The 21,199-nt window shown below is 44.0% G+C and overlaps 1 protein-coding gene across 3 annotated transcripts in view; it reads right to left on the bottom strand.

Annotated features, from left to right (window-relative positions):
- Window positions 1-21,199, bottom strand: part of PHKB (phosphorylase kinase regulatory subunit beta) — a 339,917-nt gene that overhangs the window by 111,914 nt on the left and 206,804 nt on the right. The gene's annotated exons all lie outside the window — the stretch shown is intronic.

Raw genomic sequence — 21,199 nt, 5'->3', positions numbered from 1 at the left:
CGCCTTCAGATCACAACTCCTATTAACATCAGCGTCCTACCCCCTTCCTTTACATCAGCATCCACAGACCCCCTTCACATCAAATTCTCTTTCATTTCACAGTGCTCCTAGCAATCACAGACCCCCTTGCAGTAATAGCCTTCCTTTCCTCCCTTAAATACCATTCCCTTTTTCCTGGCAGCCCCCTTTGCAAAGTAGTACCTTAACAGGGCAGGGAAGAGGCGCTTATTAGCTAGGTGTCCTCTACTGGTTCTCCTGCCTGGTTGGTTGGCGATGTCATCTTCATAGCAGGGTACAGGCGGGAGGTCTTGCAGACCTGGACAGAGGGCAGAAGCTGCCCAACCTATTATATGAGCAAGCAGGTGATTATCCGCTGGTTAACTTGTAAAGATTCCTGCTCTCTGTGCAGATCTGCAGCGCGCATCCGACACCTGCTCTCTGTGCAGATCTGCAGCGCGCATCCGACACCTGCTCTCTGTGCAGATCTGCAGCGCGCATCCGACACCTGCTCTCTGTGCAGATCTGCAGCGCGCATCCGACACCTGCTCTCTGTGCAGATCTGCAGCCCGCATCCGACACGGGCTCTCTGTGCAGATCTGCAGCGCGCATCCGACACCGGCTCTCTGTGCAGATCTGCAGCGCGCATCCGACACCGGCTCTCTGTGCAGATCTGCAGCGCGCATCCGACACCGGCTCTCTGTGCAGATCTGCAGCGCGCATCCGACAGCTGCTCTCTGTGCAGATCTACAGCGCATCCGACACCTGCTCTCTGTGCAGATCTGCAGCGCATCCGACACCTGCTCTCTGTGCAGATCTGCAGCGCATCCGACACCTGCTCTCTGTGCAGATCTGCAGCGCATCCGACACCTGCTCTCTGTGCAGATCTGCAGCGCATCCGACACCTGCTCTCTGTGCAGATCTGCAGCGCATCCGACACCTGCTCTCTGTGCAGATCTGCAGCGCATCCGACACCTGCTCTCTGTGCAGATCTGCAGCGCATCCGACACCTGCTCTCTGTGCAGAACTGCAGCGCATCCGACACCTGCTCCATTGTGCTGCAGATCTGCACAGAGAGCAGGTGTCAGATGCGCTGCAGATCTGCACAGAGAGCAGGTGTCAGATGCGCTGCAGATCTGCAGCACAACGGATACCCGCTCTTTGTGCAGATCTGCAGCATATCTGAGGATGACAGTGGCAGCCGGTTGGGAAACTCACAAGAGGACACCCAGCTAATAATTGGCACAGCCACGGTCTGAAAAGGACTGTCACTTGGTCCAGGTCTGGACCACGGTCCACCATTTAGTGAACCCTGGTGTAGAGCTTTTCAGTGAGTTCACAACAACCAGAAAGTGGATTTTAAGGGCTTGATGGCCCACTTTTATTTAAAAAGAAAGAAAAATTCAAACAAAACAATTTCCCTTTATTTTATTATTTATTTACACAGTTGGAAGTCTTAGCACTGTCACGAAAACGTACATGTTGTTCTGCACATTATGCACACGTATGTGTAAAATGTATGGGCTGCAGATGCCGTTGTACAGAGTGCACTGAACCATTAAAATCAGACCCAGCATGTCCTTGTAACTTACTTCACAATGTATGTACCACAATAAAACCAAGGAGCACATTCCCAGCACATACCATTCTGGGCCTGGTGCCGTTTTGATGAATGCCCAGCTTTGGTTATTCATCTATTGAATAGGTCATCAGCACACTATCAATTTAGTAAAGAAAAGCCAAATTTTATTGCATAAGTTGAAGCAAATCACAACGTAACGTCTGTGTGCGACAAATGCCTTGATGTAGGAGTCCTGCGGGGTCTATGAAACTTTGCACTGCAGTGTAATTAAAGTATGCAATTAAAATGGACTTTTCTTCAAGAATTATGCTGCGCTGACAACCTATTCACTGGATAATTAATTAAATGGGCAATTAACATTGTAGCTTTTTAACTTAGTATGATTTTATATACAAACTCCAGGCAGATAGTTCCCTGGTGGAAAATGAATTCATGGACCCAGAACCTTAATAAAGAGAGGCTGGTATAAGTCCTCACCCCCCACTATCTGCCCAGATTGATTTAATACATGGATCATTTACAACAGATACAGAGATTGAAGAATAGGTAAACGCACACAAGCCAGGTCACCTATGCACCTAAAAGATTACAGATAAAGAAACAAAACAAAACAAAAAAACCCCAAAACATATAGTTCACAGAGACAGTATTATTGCTCTGACAAAGAGGCAGGAAAGCCCCGAAACGCATAGCCACGCCCCCCAGGACATCCCCCGGCATCTGACATCAACCAATGGGTTCCTCCGGAATCTCCTCCTGACCAGGAAGTGCTCTGAGCTTCCTATGCCTACCTGACCGGCAGCAGTGCTGCACAATCCCTGGACAGGATGCCTCTGCTACAGGATTCCCTGGATGTCCTGATGTCTTATGGTCTATGTCAGGGGGTCTCCAAATATTTGGAAAAAAAAAAAAGGGCCAGTTTAATGCCTCTCAAACTTTGGGGGGCTGGACTTCAATCAGTTGAAGCAGAAAAGGATGTCGATGGAAAGAATAGTGCCCCATCTTTGGTGTCAGAGGGAAGAATAGTGCCCGATTGTAGGCATCAGTGGGAGGAATTGCCCCTTATCATTGGTGTCAGTAGGATTTATTGCCCCTCGTCATTAAAGGGTTTGTAAAGTCATAAGTTTTTTTTTTATCTTAATGCACTCAATGCATTAAGATAAAAAAAAAAAGCCTTCTGGGTGCAGCAGCCCCCCTAATACTTACCTGAGCCCCATCTCGATACAGCGATGTTGTAGGAGTGTCTACGTTGACCGGGACTCTCCCTTGGCTGAGACGGCAGAGTGGTGCCATTGGCTCCCACTGCTGTCAAAGTCAGTGAGCCAATGAGGAGAGAGAGAGGGGACAGGACTGAAACTCGGCTCTGTGTCTGAATGGACACACAGAGCTGTGACTCGGCTCGGTGCCCCCATAGCAAGCTGCTTGCTGTGGGGGGCACTCAGCAGGGGGGTGGGGGGCCAGAAGTGCCAGCGAGGGACCTGAGAAGAGGAGGATCTGGGCTGCTCTGTCCAAAACCACTGCACAGAGCAGGTAAGTATAACATATTTGTTATTTTTAAAGTAAAAAAAAAACAGAATTTAGTATCACTTTAATGTCAGTGGGAGGAATGGTGTCCCATCATTGTGCTAGTGAGAGGAATAGTGCCCCATCATTGGGAGGAATAGTGTCCAATCATTGGTGTCAGTGGGAGGAATAGTGCCCCATCATTGGTGTCAGTGGGGGGAATAGTGCCCCATCATTGGTATCAGTGGAAGCAAAAGTGCCCCATCATTGGTATCAGTGGAAGGAATAGTGCCCCATTCACTGTGTCAGTGAGAGGAATGGTGCCTCATCATTGGTGTCATTGGATAGGTATAGTGCCCCATCATTGGAAAGGAATAAGCCCTCATCTTTGTTCTGCAGTGGGAGGAATAGTGCCCTGAAAGCCAGATAAAGGCAAGCATAGAGCTGCATCCAGCCCACGGGCCGCAGTTTGGAGACCACCGCTCTATATGCCTCCAGAAACTTACATCATGTGAGTTGACAATTAGTTTTTCATCATACAATAAATGTTTGACTGCTGCACTTGGATGGCGCCCTCCGCTGTGTGTTCAATGGTTTGTTGACACCTAGCCATCACACCCACCGCCATGGCCTCAAAAACATGGGCGACCTTCCAAATGATTACGTCCAGGTGTGAAGAGCAATGTTTTCAGCCCTACTGAACATATCTGGCATGAATAGGCAAATGAATTGTGAGCTAGGTCTTTTAGTGCAAGATCAGTAATTGACCCCACAAATTTTGACCATTTAAAAAAATATATAATTCACAAAGCGAATGAAAAAAGAGAGAGTGAAGTGGGCGAGAGTGAAGTGGGCGAGAAAGTCGTGTATCCCACCCATACTATTAGTGAGAGCATAGAAGGGGAGGGCTGTGTCTATTGACATAATGAAATATGTGATTGTTCCAATATGGAACACTTTCAAGACACCGGTGTGTACATACAGTAGATGCCCAACAAAAGAAGAAAAAACCAAACAAGGCCAATTTTCCGAGCAACATGATTTTTAGAGCATGGCAGATGACCCTCATAAGGAGCAGATCATGCAAACTCCATGCAGATAGTGTCCTAGGCAGGATTTGAGCCTTGTGCTGCAGGGAAGAAATGTTAAATGCTAAGCCAACATCAAACCAAAGATTAAAAATGGATGCCGCTCCAGGCGCCAGTCTGTCCAAGTCGGGTAACCTGCGCTAAAAAGTGCAGGCTAGCAAAGAGCTTGCCTCAGCTCAGTAGCAAGCATAAAAAAAAGGGAACGTCCCAGGTGCCACATATCCAGCAAAACTCAACGGTTTCTGTAGTAAAAGCAGCCTCAACAAAGACTCTGTCCAAGCCATATCCAATGACGTGTTTCGTCCCACCCACAGGGCTTAATCATGACTAGCCATCCATATTCCCATCACACACATTCCTGAAAGAGGCTGTAAACAATGGGTGCTGCAGTAACAACCAACAAGACTTTAATGAATGTCAGGCAAAATGGTTGGCCCTCAAGCATGTTCACTTCAAATTTCTCTTTGAAAAAAGTTTGGACACCCCTGAGCTAGAGACTCGAACATACATGATGCAGTGTAGATATTTGCCAGCACACCACAGTTAACGTATAAAGGCAAAACATTTTTTTTTGTAGTTTTGGATGGGGTGGAGAGGGATTAGAACCTCAGTCAGCTTGTATTGCGGTGTGCCCCCCGTTAGGGAGATTCCCCCTCTCAATATGTCCTGTTTAGCATTATCCTCGAAAGTGAAAGTAAAAGAAAAGCCCAAATTTTGGTTGTCCCCGAAAAGTAACAGAGGGGAAATCTTCCAATGGGGATAATAGTTCTGATGGCCTGGGGGTTCCCTTAATATGCAGTGATTTCCTCTCCCTTCCTGTTTTGGCCATAAGACAGGAAGTGAAGGGAAGTCTTTGCAATGGGGCACTGATGGGGTTATAACCCTCCCTTGATCTATCCAACACGAAAAAATTAAGTTTTGGCTATAGTTCTACTCTAAGTCCAAAATATCTTTTATCGACTCATGATCACATCACAAGCAAGAGAGTGCAGGACACCTTTGCCAGGCATGTATCTGCGCAGGACTCATCAGGCATGTAATGGAGCCATGATTGAAGCTGTGAAGGACCCTTTCGCCACATGCCTGACGAAGGGGTCACGCTTCAATAAAAAACATTGTTTGGACTTAACTTAACTTGAAGATCTGTGGTGTGATGGCAAGTATCTACACTTAAAGTGGTTGTAAAGTCACTATCTGTACTAGAATCCCGTTATATTGCCCAGTCCCTTTGTTTAAAAAAATAAATAAAAATGATGTGGCGCAATACCTTATTTTGCAGCGCTGCTGTGGACTCAGCTGATGTCCTGGGCTCTCCTGCCCCGGTCTGAGGATTTACAGAGGGAGGGGCTAAGGTTCCCTCTGACATCAGCCGAGAGGAGGAGAGCAGCGGGTGGTCACGTGACCGTTCATTGGCGCTCTTCAATAAGGTATTGCGATATAACAGAGGGCATTCTACATACTATCGCAGCAGGGGAAGGGCGGGGAGGAGATGGCTCGCACACAGGAGCTGACAAGGCAGGGAGGGGGAGAAAGGACAGAGGAGAGACAGCGGGCTGATGGTGGCACGTAAACTGGCCACAGTATTAGGGGCTCAGCAGCCATGATAAACATGGTCAGTTCACAGAGCGGGGGGGCAGTACCAGGCAGGATTAGCCAAGAATTTTAGATGATAGAAAGGGCCAAATTACACAGCACAAGCACTGTGCTGTTATTCATACTTTGAAGGAACAGAATGATATACATTTTTCAGGGTTACAACCACTTTAATTATGACTAAGCCCCCCTGGGCGGGGTGAAACCATCACAGGCATGACTTGGACGGCTTGTCCTACTACAGCAACTATTGGGTTTTGCTTGATGTATGGGCACCTGGGGCATTCCTTTTTTCACACCAAGCCAAAACGCTGCTGGACTCCTTTGGCACAAGGCAGCAGACTGTCGAGCTACTGGATCCTGTGGGACAGGCTGTGGGACAGCATGTGGAACACAGACACTGGGGGATAAACAGGGAACATTTGGGAATGATTGATTGTGGATCTTCTTCTATTTCTTGAAATTGTTTGCATTCAGTATAAAAAAAATTTTTTTTCTCTTTCTTTTAATCCATGAAAGTGGCCAAAACCGAAGTGAAGACAAGCCCGCAGACTAACAATTTGCCAGAAAAAAATAATAATACAACAGCAGACATTGTGATGCAATGGGCAGACAGCATGCAGGCTGGACAGTCAACGGTGAAGCATTTATGATTATACATGGCATGATGACTAACCTAACATCTATGCAGATTAATGCATTAATGCACTGTGCCATAAATCTCGCAGACATCGGCGGATCTCCCTCGTCACAGCATGCCCAGCTATGGGGGAAGAGGCTTCATCATTACTCTTCCAGCACATCTTCTGCAGCATGCACACAAAAGCCAATAAGATCATATATTTTATTCAAGAACCGTGCGCTGAGTGATCATGACAAGCAATGGCAAAGAATTATCATGTTCTCTCCTCATATAGACAGAGCGCGGGAACGTCCACCCTCCCCGTGGCAAATGTTCATATTCTGCTCGTTGCCACAGGGCACTGTAGATACATCAATGTGCTGTGTATGCATATGTCCTACAGTCAGCTGGAGGCAACTGTAGACAGAACCTGATGTGATTAGAAAAATGCAAACATTTCCCAAAGGTCAAGCAAGGTACCTACCACGGCCAAATTTGGACTCATTAATCTGAAGTCAGACTCTCTCCAAAGGCAAATATCTGCAGGAAATGTTTATTATCTGGTCTCCTTTCACACTCCAAACACATCATGGAAAATTAAATCCCAACTCATTTATTTATTACAGGTACTTCTATAGCGCCGTCAATTTATGCAGAGCTTTACATCTATATTGTAGATACACATCAGTCCCTGCCCTCAAGGGGCTTATAATCTAAGGTCCCCATTCATACATACACATACTAGGGCCAATTGAGGCAGGAGCCAATGAACTTAACTAACCTACTAGCATCCTATGCATTAAGGAGAAAAAAAAATAATAATTTGTGACACTGACCAGCCCCCCCCAGCCCCCCCAGTTTTACTCACACGAGCCCTTCGTTCCCTCAGCGGAGTCACGCTCTTCCTCTCTGCCTGGGGTTCTCGGCTCTTGATTGGATAGATTGATAGCAGCGCAGCCATTGGCTCCCGCTGCTGTCAATCAAATCCAATGACGCTGGCACTGGGGGTGGGGGGAAAGTGCCTCATTCTGTGTCTATAGACGCAAATGCTGGACTCGGGAGCACCCGCAAGGTAACCTCCCAGGAGAGTGCTTTTCCCAAGGGGGTTTACCAATGTGTGGAGGACTCGCGAGACCCGCCGGGGTACCCCAGAAGACGAGGTTCGGGGGCCACACTGTGCACAGTGGAGGTAAGTATGATGTGTTTGTTATTTAAAAAAACACAAAGGTTTAGTGTCACTTTAAGTCCGGATTTTGACTAGGCCACTCCAAAACCTAAATTTTGCTTTGTTTTAAGCACTTGGAGGTGGACTTGCTGTTGTGTTTCGGATCATTGTCCTGCTGCATAACCCAAGTGCACTTGAGCTTGAGGTCGCAAATTGATGGCCGGACATTCTCTTTTAGGATTTTCTGGAAGAGCTCTGAATTAATGGTTCCATAAATTATGGTAAATTGCCCAGGTCCTAAAGCTGCATAGCGGCCCCAAACCATCACGCTACAACACCACGTCGGACTATTGGTATGATGTCTATTTAGACGAAACACGTCGGGATGGGCTCCAATGCCGCCATACACATTTCTTAAAAAGTAAACCCTGTACATTTTTTTCTTATTTTTTAATATAATGATCCTGCAATGTATTAGTAAGCCATACACATTTAAATATGACAAAAACTAGGTTTTGATTTGGTTTCTTCCTGGTATTGGCCGCGCCATTGTTACTATTGCTTGATGAATCTTTTGCAGGCATCATTCCCACACTTGCTTTGTTTTCCTGTCCAAGTCTAAGCCAAGCCTCTATCTCGATTGCCGTTACTACAGCAACCGAGCTAAGCCAGTAAATCGCAGCAAATCACACTCTGTGCTGCACTGGTTCCCTCCCCCTGTGTGACGTCTTATACAGTCACAAGGGGGAGAAGCAGGAAGGAGATAATCAGAGCAGCAACGCGAGACTTCCCTCTGTGCCATTCCGAGACGAAGCTGGTCAATCCTAATGTCCTGGCACGCAGGGGAGATAGAAACGGCACACTATGTGTGCCGTTAATCAAAATACCTACTGCGCAATCACGTCTGACGTCACTTTTGATTGCATGGCGATTTCTATGGAAACTAAAACAGCGAGTACGCTTTCACAGGCAGGGACCAGCTGCCTGTGCTATGCTATGTAGATTACGAAGAGATAAAGTTGTATTGGAGGGTTTACAACCACTTTAAGCGCTGTTTACTCTTCTCAAAAATGTGAGTTTTTTTAACCCTATTAAATTTCTAATTTTTATATGGAATTACGCTATGTGTGGCCCTTCTTTGTTCTCCTTTCCTCGATACATATATATGAGCATATGGGAGAAACCATCCATTTTTCTTATGAAATACCCTCTATGGAGACTACTACCCCCATGGGCTTGTATTGGCAAATGCCAAAATTGGAGACATCTGATCTGGAGACCTTTGACACGGAAGCCAGGTACTCACACAGTCATCTGTATGAGGACCTGGCTTCCGTGTCAAAGATCTCCAGATCGAAATCGGAGGTCTCCAATTTTGGCACTTGCCAATACAAGCCTGTTTGTCTCATAGGACATGTGTCCTTTTGGGGTCAAACCATCTGGTAAGCCTTCCTCCTATCGGTGGTGGACTACATTCACATATTGTTTTATTATTCATTCGCCATTTTTGGATGTCTTAAGGATGTTATGAACACTTGGCGAATGTCTCTGTAAGGGCCATCCAGATTCACCACGTGTTTCACTCCACCTATGGACTCAATGTTTATTTGTTTTCTTGTCGATTTTTTTAAATACAGAATTACTGAGAATTTACTGCATTAGAGTTCCACATCACTTGTATTTATTATTTGTGAGAGTTACTCAATCATCTCTGTTCACTCAGAATTTCAGCGCTGCACTTTCCATTTATTACTGGCAGTAATCAGGCCTGGGGTGTGGCAAGTGAAATTTAACTCGGCTTTTCAGAAAATTGTGGTTAATCACAGTTCATTCATGATTTAGCATGGAAGGGGGCAATTACTGTTTCACATAGGGCCAGGCAGGTTTGAACAGCTTTTATCCATTAATAAATTAAATTATAATTTAAAAACTTCATTTTGGATTTACTCGGGTTATCTTTGTGTAATAATAAAATTTGTTTGAGGATCTGAATCACTTAAGTGTGAGAAATATGCAAAAAAAATTAAAAATCAGGAAGGGGGCAAATACATTTTCACAGCACTGTATGTATGTGTGTATATATATATATATATATATATATATATATATATATATACACACACACACACACACACACACACACAGAAACGAATGGGGAAGATGGAGGACATGCTATTTAAACATTTACGTGGACCCGACTTGGTTTTTAGGTAATAGCGCTATAGTGAAAGCACTTTGTGGTATCTGAAAGCACATGTTAGTTTTCACATCAGTCCACAGATCTATGGGGAATTCAGACTTCTGCTTCAAGTCAATGTGAACTTCTGCCCCCCTAAACACTACACCGCACCTCCTGCATTTGACTGCCAAACTAAATATCTTCATATGTGACATGAAGACTCAGACTGTACATGGAGACTCAACTTGAGTCCCAAGTCGGTATGATGTCCCACCACCTCTAAGCCACTTTTCTGGCATTCAGCTACTAAATGCCATACTTTTATGAGTTTGCTACCAAATATGGTCTTTGGGAAGGCTTATATACAGCACGAGTTGTTGGGACCAAACACTGAAAGGGAATAGATCCACAAGGTGACAGAACTTTCGCAACCTTTGAAAACACTTTAGGTCTGCTTAGGCTGAACAAGGACAAACACGTTTGCTCAAACAAATATTTCAAATGCGAGAACAGGTATGAAAACCGATGCTTACAGATTTATTTGTTTCATCTCTTTGCCTTAATGTAAGTCATATGTAGGAGCTGTGGTTTCAAAGCTGTAATGTTACGTTTGAAATGTATTGTGCGACTGCAATGTACACCAATCTAAAGCCGCTCAGTGGGGCAAAGTCCTCAAGGCGTACCTGCAGGGTCGGCTTCTATTCAGCAGCAATAACCTATAAAGAAGTTGTACTTCTGAAGCTGCTTTTTAGATGAAGTTTATCACAAAGCCAAGTGGAAAATGGACACCGCAGAGCTTGTAACGTATTTCACACATAATTGCTTAGTCAGAGGAATGCGTCACAGACTCAGTGGTGCCCATTTTTCCACTTCGATTTGGAAATGTCATCGAAGGATCAGCTTCATACTTTATACTGAACTGTAACATAGCAGGAAATAGCACAACGTAAAGTGTGAAGGCTAACATTTTTGTAGACTTCAGTTCTGCTTTGAAGAGCACCGAAAACTATTTTTTCCCCCCCTTTCAGTCCCAGTGACTATGGTCACAAGAACAAATAGGCTGAATATCAGTAGTAGAGACAACACAAACGCGGTCACTGTATTGAAAACTAGGAAAAATAGGACTTTTATACTCGTAAAATCTATTTCTTGTAGTTCAGTGAGGGACACATGAATTCTTAAACCCTTGGTTTTACTGCAGCCTAGAGAAACGTTGCACAACAGGGTGCCCAGGACTCTTCCTCAGCCCGAAAGATGGGAAGATCAGACTTCCATGAAGTGATTCAAAGGAAACCACCATCAGCACCAAGAGTCATACTAAAGAAGAGATTTGGGAAGCTTCTGCAGTTCAAACTTAAGAACAGAAGTTTCTTCTAAGGGAAGGTACCCTCTTGCTTGAGACTTGTTGGGAACCAGACACACCAAATGAGTTCCAACAATGATATCCAAGGGTTCAGGATCCTGTTGAACCTTTGGAAGACATGAACTATGTGTGCAACATGTCGGCCAGATCTTGCAGGGGGTTGTCCAGATATCCCACAATCTGAATACCCTGTGAATGTAGCAAGGCGAGTAACGGGGGCAATACTTTGACAAGCCTTTGTTTTGTCTGGACAGTCAGAGGTATATGATCCAACAGAACCCTGACTGACTCTTCTCTTAAAAGGAGGTGTTATATGGGTCCCACAATGAGGATGCCACAGAAATGCAATATGCATACCACTGGAGCCAGCACTTTGCAGATCAAAAGAAGAGGTGAAAGGGTAGGGCCACAGACTAGTCCGAGATGAAGCTACGCTAATAGCCAGCGAAAAGCGTTGACGTCACATCCGGACGCTGGACGAACCTCGCATGAGCTTGAGACAGTGACTGCAGCCAGATATACGGAGTGTCTACTCTTTCGAGAAATTCGATACTATCTTTATGAATGGATGATAGGGGTCTTCGTAAGCCCACGTTACTGAAAGCGTGTTACGAGTGCTGAAACAGCAACAATAGACTACACATTTTGGTCTTTGGGATCCCGGACGGTCTCCATATCGAAAACAATAACAATCGATGTCGGTCCGTGAGTAGTGCACATAGTGTGGTTGTTAAGCAACATATGCCGGTTGAGCAAAAACAGTGCTCGTGAAGCAATCCTTTCCGGACCGAACAATTTGTTGTTCCACAGAGAAACAAATATTTGTATTCCATGAGATATAACTTAAGGCTTTTTGGAATTGAGTGATGACACATTGTGAAGTTGCAGTATTCATTGATCAAAAGGAAATTAACAGTCTTTTAACCATTAAGCAAACTGGCTGTCTTGTTTAACATCAATTTGTTTTTTGTGGCCTTTGCGAATTAACAGCTGTTTTCGAAAACTATCGAATCGATTCGATAAATATAAACTAACAACATTCGAAATTGGTAACATTGTTTACGAATGGACTATATATCTATAACCATTGAATGGACACTCTTTCACAAAGGAATTCAGTGAAACTAGGCTGTTAGCAATAGTTTTAATTTGGAACTAGTCTCCATTTCATGCTTGCTGCTGTTTGCCAGATAAACATATCGACAGATTATGTAAGTGGTCTTACCTGTCTAACTTGTTCCTAATAACCAATTTTTTTGGCAATCAGTAGCAATTGGTCCGGACCAGCGTCATTTTTTGTGTTTGTAGTGTGTGTTATTTATGTCTTGTTTGTGGTTTGTCTTATATGGTACATGTTGGGTTTACTTTGGGAAAGGACATTTTTTACGAATGGTCTTTGGGTTTTTTACTAATGAAATTATGGTTAAATATGATATTTGAAATCTAAAATAAATTATATATTTCTAATTAACCTTTTTGTATGAGGTAAAGAATTTTTGTTTGGTGTCAAAAGTAACCTCTTTTTGCAGTTTGTGCTAATCGAACTGCGTCTTTTTTGTTTGTATATGCTATATGGTTACGGCACTAACACCTTAAATAAGGACTCAATCAGGGCAGTTTTTTGACTTAACCCTTTATAAGTGGACTTATCTGCTTTTCTTTACTTTTTTCTTTTTCTTCCCTTTTTTCTTTAATTAAAACTAGTAGTATAGAGGTCCTATGACAAATGCACGCCACTCTTATGTATTTATTATTAATTGAAAACCATTTATCACTTAACTTCCACGTCACATTTATGTGCCACTTTGTGTTGGTCCATCATAAAATCCCAATAAAATACATTTAAGTTTTTGGTTGTAACATGACGAAATGTGCAAAAATATCAAAGGGTATGAATACTATTTCAAGGCACTGTAGATTGTTGAGTTTCTACACCCCAAGGTTTGAATGAAGGAATCGCAATCAAAGAATTTTTCAACCGGTAATCAACCAACTACCAAACTACTTTTCTATTGCATCTGGAGAACAAACATCTAAAGAGGTTTTTTTTTCACATTGTACTGTATAATACTCAGAATTTTCTATTAGAGTTTGAGTTGAATGTTATTTATCAGAGGATGTGGAGTAGATAACAGTTTTATGAATTCATACTCCACAACAGGACCTTACAAAGAGTTCACAGACCGAGAGAATGATGTCAAAATGAATTTCCATCTCTCATTTGAGCCAGTGTATTTGCAACAGAATTTCACGGGCGGCTGCACCTGATGAAGTGTCTTATCACGCGCTATGCGATCGTTTCCCGGTTCACTTATCTTGGAAGTTCTAGTGACGGTTAGATTGCGCTGTGTCTTCAACTTCTTTGCCAGATAAGCTCAATCCTCTTTCTTAAAGCTTCAAGAGCAAAAATCTGGCTTTATGTGAAAGAGTTAGATAAACCAGACACTTGGAACTCGGAAGAAAATGTATTTGTAATGTTTTAATGCAACCCTAAAATAGTCAAACGTGCAACCAGTCACCGAATGGCTAATGCTGTCCAGAAAACGGGGCAAGGTGTTTTAGAGATACAGTGAGGGGAAAAAAGTATTTGATCCCCTGCTGATTTTGTATATTTGCTCCACTGACAAATGATCAGTCTATATTTTTTTTTAATAATCCACTCTTTATTAAACATTTTTCACTTATTTACAATTTACATGGCATATCCACATAAAAGAAAAAAAAAAAAGGGGGTGGGGGGGGGGGAAGTATTAAATCTCACCTTATAAATATTTATCAACCTCAGAGATTGGCTCTCCCAGCGCAACCTGCCCACGCCCCCCTCCCCTTCAAGATGTGGTAACTAAAAAAAAACTTTTAGATTTCTTGGTGTTTATGTGCTGTACATATTATGGGGAAAAGAAAGAGAGAAAGAAAGAAAAAGAAAGAGAGAGAAAGAAAGAAAGAAAAAGAGAGAAAGAAAGAAAGAAAAAGAAAGAAAGAAAGAGAGAAAGAAAAAGAAAGAAAGAAAGAGAGAAAGAAAAAGAAAGAAAGAAAGAGAGAAAGAAAAAGAAAGAAAGAAAAAGAGAGAGAAAGAAAGAAAAAGAGAGAGAAAGAAAGAAAGAAAAAGAGAGAGAAAGAAAGAAAGAAAAAGAGAGAAAGAAAGAAAGAAAAAGAAAGAAAGAAAGAGAGAAAGAAAAAGAAAGAAAGAAAGAGAGAAAGAAAAAGAAAGAAAGAAAGAGAGAAAGAAAAAGAAAGAAAGAAAAAGAGAGAGAAAGAAAGAAAAAGAGAGAGAAGAAAGAAAGAAAGGAAAAGAGAGAGAAAGAAAGAAAGAAAAAGAGAGAGAAAGAAAGAAAAGAAAAAGAGAGAAAGAAAGAAGAGAAAGAAAGAAAGAAAGAAAGAAAGAAAGAAAGAAAGAAAGAAAGAAAGAGAAAGAAAGAGAAAGAAGAAAGAAAGAAAGAAAGAAAGAAGAAAGAAAGAAAGAAAGAAAGAAAGAAAGAAAGAAAGAAAGAAAGAGAAAGAGAAAAACAAAAGAGAAAGAAAGAAAGAAAAAGAAAGAGAAAGAAAGAGAAAGAAAGAAAGAAAGAAAGAAAGAAAGAAAGAAAGAAAGAAAGAAAGAAAGAAAGAAAGAAAGAAAGAAAGAAAGAAAGAAAGAAAGAAAGAAGGGGGGAGTTAAGGAAAAACAAGGGAAAGTGTTATAAAATATTTGCTTTAAAATCTTCAGGTATTTGTGCCCCTTATATGTTGTACCCCTTTTAAATCTTTTAAGTCTATATTTTTATTGGTCGGTTTATTTCAGCAGTGAGAGACAGAATAACAAAAATATCCAGAAAAACGCATTTCAAAAAAGTTAGAAATTGTTTTGCACTTTAATGAGTGAAATAAATATTTGACCCCTTTGCAAAACATGACTTCGCACTTGGTGGAGAAACCCTTGTTGGCAATCACAGAGGTCCGACGTTTCTTGTAGTTGGCCACCAGGTTTGCACACATCTCAGGAGGGATTTTGTCCCTCTCCAAGTCATTAAGGTTTTGAGGCTGATGTTTGGTAACTCAAACCTTCAGCTCCCTCCACATAATTTCTATGGGATTAAGGTCTGGAGACTGGCTAGGTCACTTCAGGACCTTAATGTGTTTCTTCTTGAGCCGCTCCTTTGTTGCCTTGGCTGTATGTTTTGGGTCATTGTCATGCTGGAAGATCCACCCATGAACCATTTTCAATGCCCTGGCTAAGGGAAGGATGTTCTCACTCAAGATTTGATGCTACATGGCCCTGACCATCGTACCTTTGATGCAGTGAAGTTATTGTGTCCCCTTAACAGAAAAAAAACACCCCCAAAGCATGTTTCCACCTCCATGTCTGATGGTGGGGATGGTGTTATGGCAGTATATACCCTCCTCCAAAACACGGCGAGTTGATACCAAAGAGCTTGATTTTGGTCTCCTCTGACCACAACACTTTCACTCAGTTCTGCTCTGAATCATTCAGATGTTCATTACTAAACTTCAGACAGGCCTGTACATGTGCATTCTTGAGCAGTGGGACCTTACGGGCACTGCAGGGTTTCAGTCCTTCACAGCGTAGTGTGTTATCAATTGTTTTCTTAGTGACTTTAGTCCCAGTTGCCTTGAGATCATTGACAAGACTCTACCGTGTAGCTCTGGGCTGATTCCTCACCATTCTCATGATCATTGAAACTCCACGAGGTGAGATCTTGCATGGAACCCCAGACTGAGGAAGAATGACAGTTATTTTGTGTTTCTTCCATTTGCAAATAATCACACCAACTGTTGTCACCCTCTCACCAAGCTGCTTGGTGATAGTCTTGTAGCCCTTCCCAGCCTTGTGAAGGTCTACAATCTTCTCCCCGACATCCTTGTACAGCTCTTTGGTCTTGGCCATGGTGGAGAGATTGGAATCTAATTGATTGCTTCCGTGGACAGGTGTCTTACACAGGTAACAAGCTGAGATTAGGAGCACTGCCTTTAAGAAAGTGCTCATAATTTCAGCTTGTTGCCTGTATAGAAGACACCTGGGAGCCAGAAATATTGATGATTGATAGGGAATCAAATACTTATTTTACTCATTAAAATGCAAATCAACTTATAACTTTTTCTGAAATGCATTTTTCTGGATATTTTTGTTGTTATTCTGTCTCTCACTGTTAAAACCTGCCATTAAAATTATAGACTGATCATTTTTTGTCCGCGGGCAAAACACAAAATCAGCAGGGGATGGAATACCTTTTCCCCTCATTGTATCAGCTGGACACTCATTATTTGAATAGCTGGCACATTCACAAAAAAAGCTGGTGATGAGATTGCGGCTGTACGTTTTTTGCATGGGTGAGCATAGATGGCATTAGAGATTTGATGCCAGGGCTGGTGTTGATCTCACCAAGGTGGGGCTGTACACTCAGGTGCCCTTAAAAGTCCAGTAACCAGTTAGTAACTCTTACAAAGCTATTCAAATGATGGCCAAGTGTTAAACTTTAAAGTCCAGAGGTACTGTATAGTGTAATAATCTGAGTACTCTGTATCCCAATAACGCCAGATTCCAGAGAGCTGCGGCTTCTGTATAACATCTGTGCAGATTAACTTCTGTCTCCATTACAGTATCACCAATACGATTCAAAATCCCCAAGCAGTTCTGAATATAATTACTCCCTGTGAGAATCCTCCTAACATGAACACTTTGAAAGATCAGGCTTCCCGATTGTGATTGACCACCAGGTGATTACAATGCTTAAGAATATATCAATTTTATTACAAATAGGAAAGAAGGAAAGGATCCCGGATCACTAACCTATGGATACCTGCATGGAAATTTGAAGCCCTGAGCAAGTATAGTGGCAATAATAATGGAAGCAAAACCCGAGTGCATTATGCCCATATTACAGAAGTATAAACATGAATAAAACAAGGTTTTTCAAAACATGAACACAAACCGATAGCGTTATTTTCATCAAGATGATCTCTTTTAGGCTTCCTACATAGTGGCTGTGGCTGGAAGGAACAGGCGCGCCATCCAGCCTCATTGCCAGCTGCCTGTCAAACTCTATCAGAGGCTGACAACTGCTTAGGGAGGATGGTGCACTGAGCGCTACAAACGTTTAGAGCAGTATGCAACTGGGGATGGATGCTTGGAATGCAGACGGTTTGGGTTGTGAGCACTGGGGCTCAAAGGCTGCAAGAAGTAGGGGCGGATGGTGAGCCTGCGCACACTAGCCATTGCTAAACACTGGAGCCTCATTGTAAAAAAAAAAAAAAAGTAGAAAGGAAAAACAAGAGGGGTTGAGAAAGATAGGGTGGGTGAGAGGGGGAGATAGAGAGAGGGGGGACAGGGTGGTCAGGGGGGGTGGGTGAGGGAAGGGGGGGAGAGAGAGAGAGAGAGAGAGAGAGAGAGAGAGAGAGAGAGAGAGAGAGAGAGAGAGAGAGAGAGAGAGAGAAAAGGGGGGAGAGAAGGGGAGGGGGAGAGAGAGAGAAGGGGGGTGAGAGAGAGCGGGGGGGGGGGGGGTGAGAGAGAGCGGGGGGGGTGGTGAGAGAGAGAGCGGGAGGGGGCGAGAGAGAGAGCGGGAGGGGGCGAGAGAGAGAGCGGGAGGGGGCGAGAGAGAGAGCGGGAGGGGGCGAGAGAGAGAGCGGGAGGGGGCGAGAGAGAGCGGGAGGGGGCGAGAGAGAGCGGGAGGGGGCGAGAGAGAGAGCGGGAGGGGGCGAGAGAGAGAGCGGGAGGGGGCGAGAGAGAGAGCGGGAGGGGGCGAGAGAGGGGGCGAGAGAGAGAGCGGGGGGGCGAGAGAGAGCGGAGGGGCGCGAGAGAGAGAGCGGGGGGGCGAGAGAGAGAGAGCGGGGGGCGAGAGAAAGAGCGGGGGGCGAGAGAGAGCAGGGGGGGCGAGAGAGAGCAGGGGGGGTGAGAGAGAGCAGGGGGGGGCGAGAGAGAGAGCGGGGGGGGCGAGAGAGAGAGAGCGGGGGGCGAGAGAGAGAGCGGGGGGCGAGAGAGAGCAGGGGGGGCGAGAGAGAGCAGGGGGGGCGAGAGAGAGCAGGGGGGGGCGAGAGAGAGCAGGGGGGGGCGAGAGAGAGAGAGCAGGGGGGGCGAGAGAGAGAGAGCAGGGGGGGCGAGAGAGAGAGAGCAGGGGGGGCGAGAGAGAGAGAGCAGGGGGGGCGAGAGAGAGAGCAGGGGGGGCGAGAGAGAGAGCAGGGGGGGCGAGAGAGAGAGACAGGGGGGGCGAGAGAGAGAGAGCAGGGGGGGAGAGAGAGAGAGAGCAGGGGGGAGAGAGAGAGAGAGCAGGGGGGCGAGAGAGAGAGAGCAGGGGGGGCGAGAGAGAGAGAGCAGGGGGGGCGAGAGAGAGAGAGCAGGGGGGCGAGAGAGAGAGAGCAGGGGGGGCGAGAGAGAGAGAGCAGGGGGGGCGAGAGAGAGAGAAGAGGGGGGCGAGAGAGAGAGAGCAGGGGGGCGAGAGAGAGAGAGCAGGGGGGGCGAGAGAGAGGGAGAGATCAGCACATCTTTCAACTTTTGTACAGCCTTCAGCTACATGAAACATTAGAATCTACTCAGTGAGTCTTGGAATAAGTATCACAGACATGTAAAGCTGCAGGCACAACATATTCTTTCTCTAGGTTTTAAATGGGTGCTAAATTGTCTCTCCCATATGGAAACTGTCAACCAAAGAATGTGTTACAAATTGTGAAAATGAGCAAGCCTACTACTTTACTGCTCATAGAGAAAACACACACAAAGCAAGTGTAGAAATGCTTGGCCAGAGAGAGGACAACCTTGAAATGGAAGCCCAACAGAATCGCTGGAACAATTTAGAGTCATGAAGTGGCACAACAGGGTGCATATAGGTGTCTCCATTAAAAAAAATAACCAATACATCAGTCAGCTTTAAAGAGGTTTTAAACCTCTCTGTGGAAGTCGTACCTACTGTATAGGTAAACCCAGAACAAGGCTTACCTATAGGTACTGTAAATATCTCCTGAAAGTGCACCGTTTAGGAGATATTTATGGTGATTTGTGCAGATGAGGTCATTGGCGCATGCGCTGTGAAGAAACGCCCCTAACCCCCCACCCGTGCCGTTTCTTTGCGAGCGAGGGCAATCGTCGTGTCGCTCCGGTCAGTCACGGCGTCCGTGGCACCGGAAGAAAGAGGGGTGAACAAGGATGCAGCCTGCACGGCACGGGCTTCGTTTACAGCCAAGTGTCACATAATGTGCTAGTATGCGATACATACTAGCATATAATGCCTTTATTTTGCAGGGGCAAAGGAAGGGTTTACTTCCTCTTTAAAAGACTGTATACTGTCTATACTGTAGACTGTGTATTTTTCAATCTGTCCTTTGTATATATAAAAAAAAAAAAAAAAGACATATTTTACATATAATCAGTGGGTTCAAATAATACCTCTTTACCGGACTTTTAGGCTCCATGCACACTGGACGTTTTTACAGCAGCTGTTTTTGGCTTCAGACATTATTTTCTACAGTCAATAAACTCCCCACCATGTTATCCTATGTGTCCATGCACACATAGGCTGTTATCAGCAGTTTTTGGCTGGGGCATTTTTTGGTTTTAACCACCTCCCTCAATACAGGACACTTACACCCCCCCCCCCCCCTTCCTGCGCAGACCAATTTTCAGCTTTCAGTGCTCTCACACTCTTTGAATGACAATTACTCAGTCATGCAATACTGTACCCATATGAAATTTCTGTCCTTTTTTTCACACAAATAGAGCTTTCTTTTGGTGGTATTTGATCACTAGTGGGTTTTTTATTGTTTGTGATGTAAGTAAAAAAAAAGACCATAAATTTTGTGTAAAAATTCTTTTCTTTGCTGTTTTGTGTCATAACATTTTTGCAAATTAGTCATTTTTCTTCATAAATTTTGTCCAAAATTTATACTGCTACATATCTTTGGTAAAAATAACCCACATTAGTGTATATTATTTGGTCTTTGTGAAAGTTATAGATTCTACAAACTATGGTGCCAATCACTGAAAATTGATCATCGGATCAGGCCGCCAGTACATCAGGTGTACCTCATTTCTTGAGACGCTAACAAGTCAGGAAAGTACAAATAACCCCCAAATTATCCCTTTTTAGAAAGTAGACATTCCAAGGTATTAAGTAGCATGGTGAGTTTTTACAAGTTGTATTTTTTCCCACAATTCTTTGCAAAATGAAGGATTTTTTTTTCTCTTTAAATTTTTACAAAATTGTCATATTATCAGGTTATTTCTCACACACAGAATATGCATACAACAAATTACACCCCAAAATACATTCATTCTGTTACTCTTCCTGAGTACGGCGATACCACATGTGCGAGACTTTTACACAGCCTGGCCACATACAGAGGCCCAACATTGAAGTAGTACCTTCGGGCGTTCTATGAGCATAAATGACACATCTCATTTCACAACCACCTATTACACTTTTGAAGACCCTGGAGCACCAGGACAATGGAAATGCCCACAAAATGACCCCATTTTGGAAAGCTAACACCCCAAAGTATAATATATGAGGCATAATGAGTCTTTTGAACGGCTCATTTTTTTCCAGAAGTTTTTTAAATATGTGTAAAAAAAAATGAAAACGCATATTTTTACACAAAATTGTCAATTTATAAGATATTTCTAACACATAGCATGTATATAGCAAAAATGACACCCCAAAATACATTCTGCTACTCTTCCTGAGTATGGCGATACTACATGTGTGAGACTTTTACACAGCCCGGCCACATACAGAGGCCCAACATTGAAGTAGTACCTTCAGGCGTTCTAGGAGCATAAATTACACATCTCATTTCATTCCTACCTATCACACTTTTGAAGGTCCTTGAGCACCAGCCCAATGGAATTACCCACAAAATTACTCCATTTTGTAAAGCAAACACCCCAACGTATATTCTATGTGGTATGGGCTGCAGATAGGTACTCGGGTACTCCGATGGCCTGGTGACAGGTACTCGGGTACTCCGATGGCCTGGTGACAGGTACTCGGGTATTCCGATGGCCCGGTGACAGGTACTCGGGTATTCCGATGGCCCGGTGACAGGTACTCGGGTATTCCGATGGCCCGGTGACAGGTACTCGGGTATTCCGATGGCCCGGTGACAGGTACTCGGGTATTCCGA

Source organism: Lithobates pipiens, unplaced genomic scaffold (genome assembly GCF_037356315.1).
Source record: "Lithobates pipiens isolate NorthernLeopardFrog02 unplaced genomic scaffold, aLitPip1_a1.2 Scaffold_10, whole genome shotgun sequence".
Classification (NCBI taxonomy): Eukaryota; Metazoa; Chordata; class Amphibia; order Anura; family Ranidae; genus Lithobates; species Lithobates pipiens.
Note: the sequence above shows the minus strand (reverse complement) of the source record. Positions and strands in the feature narration are given on the sequence as shown.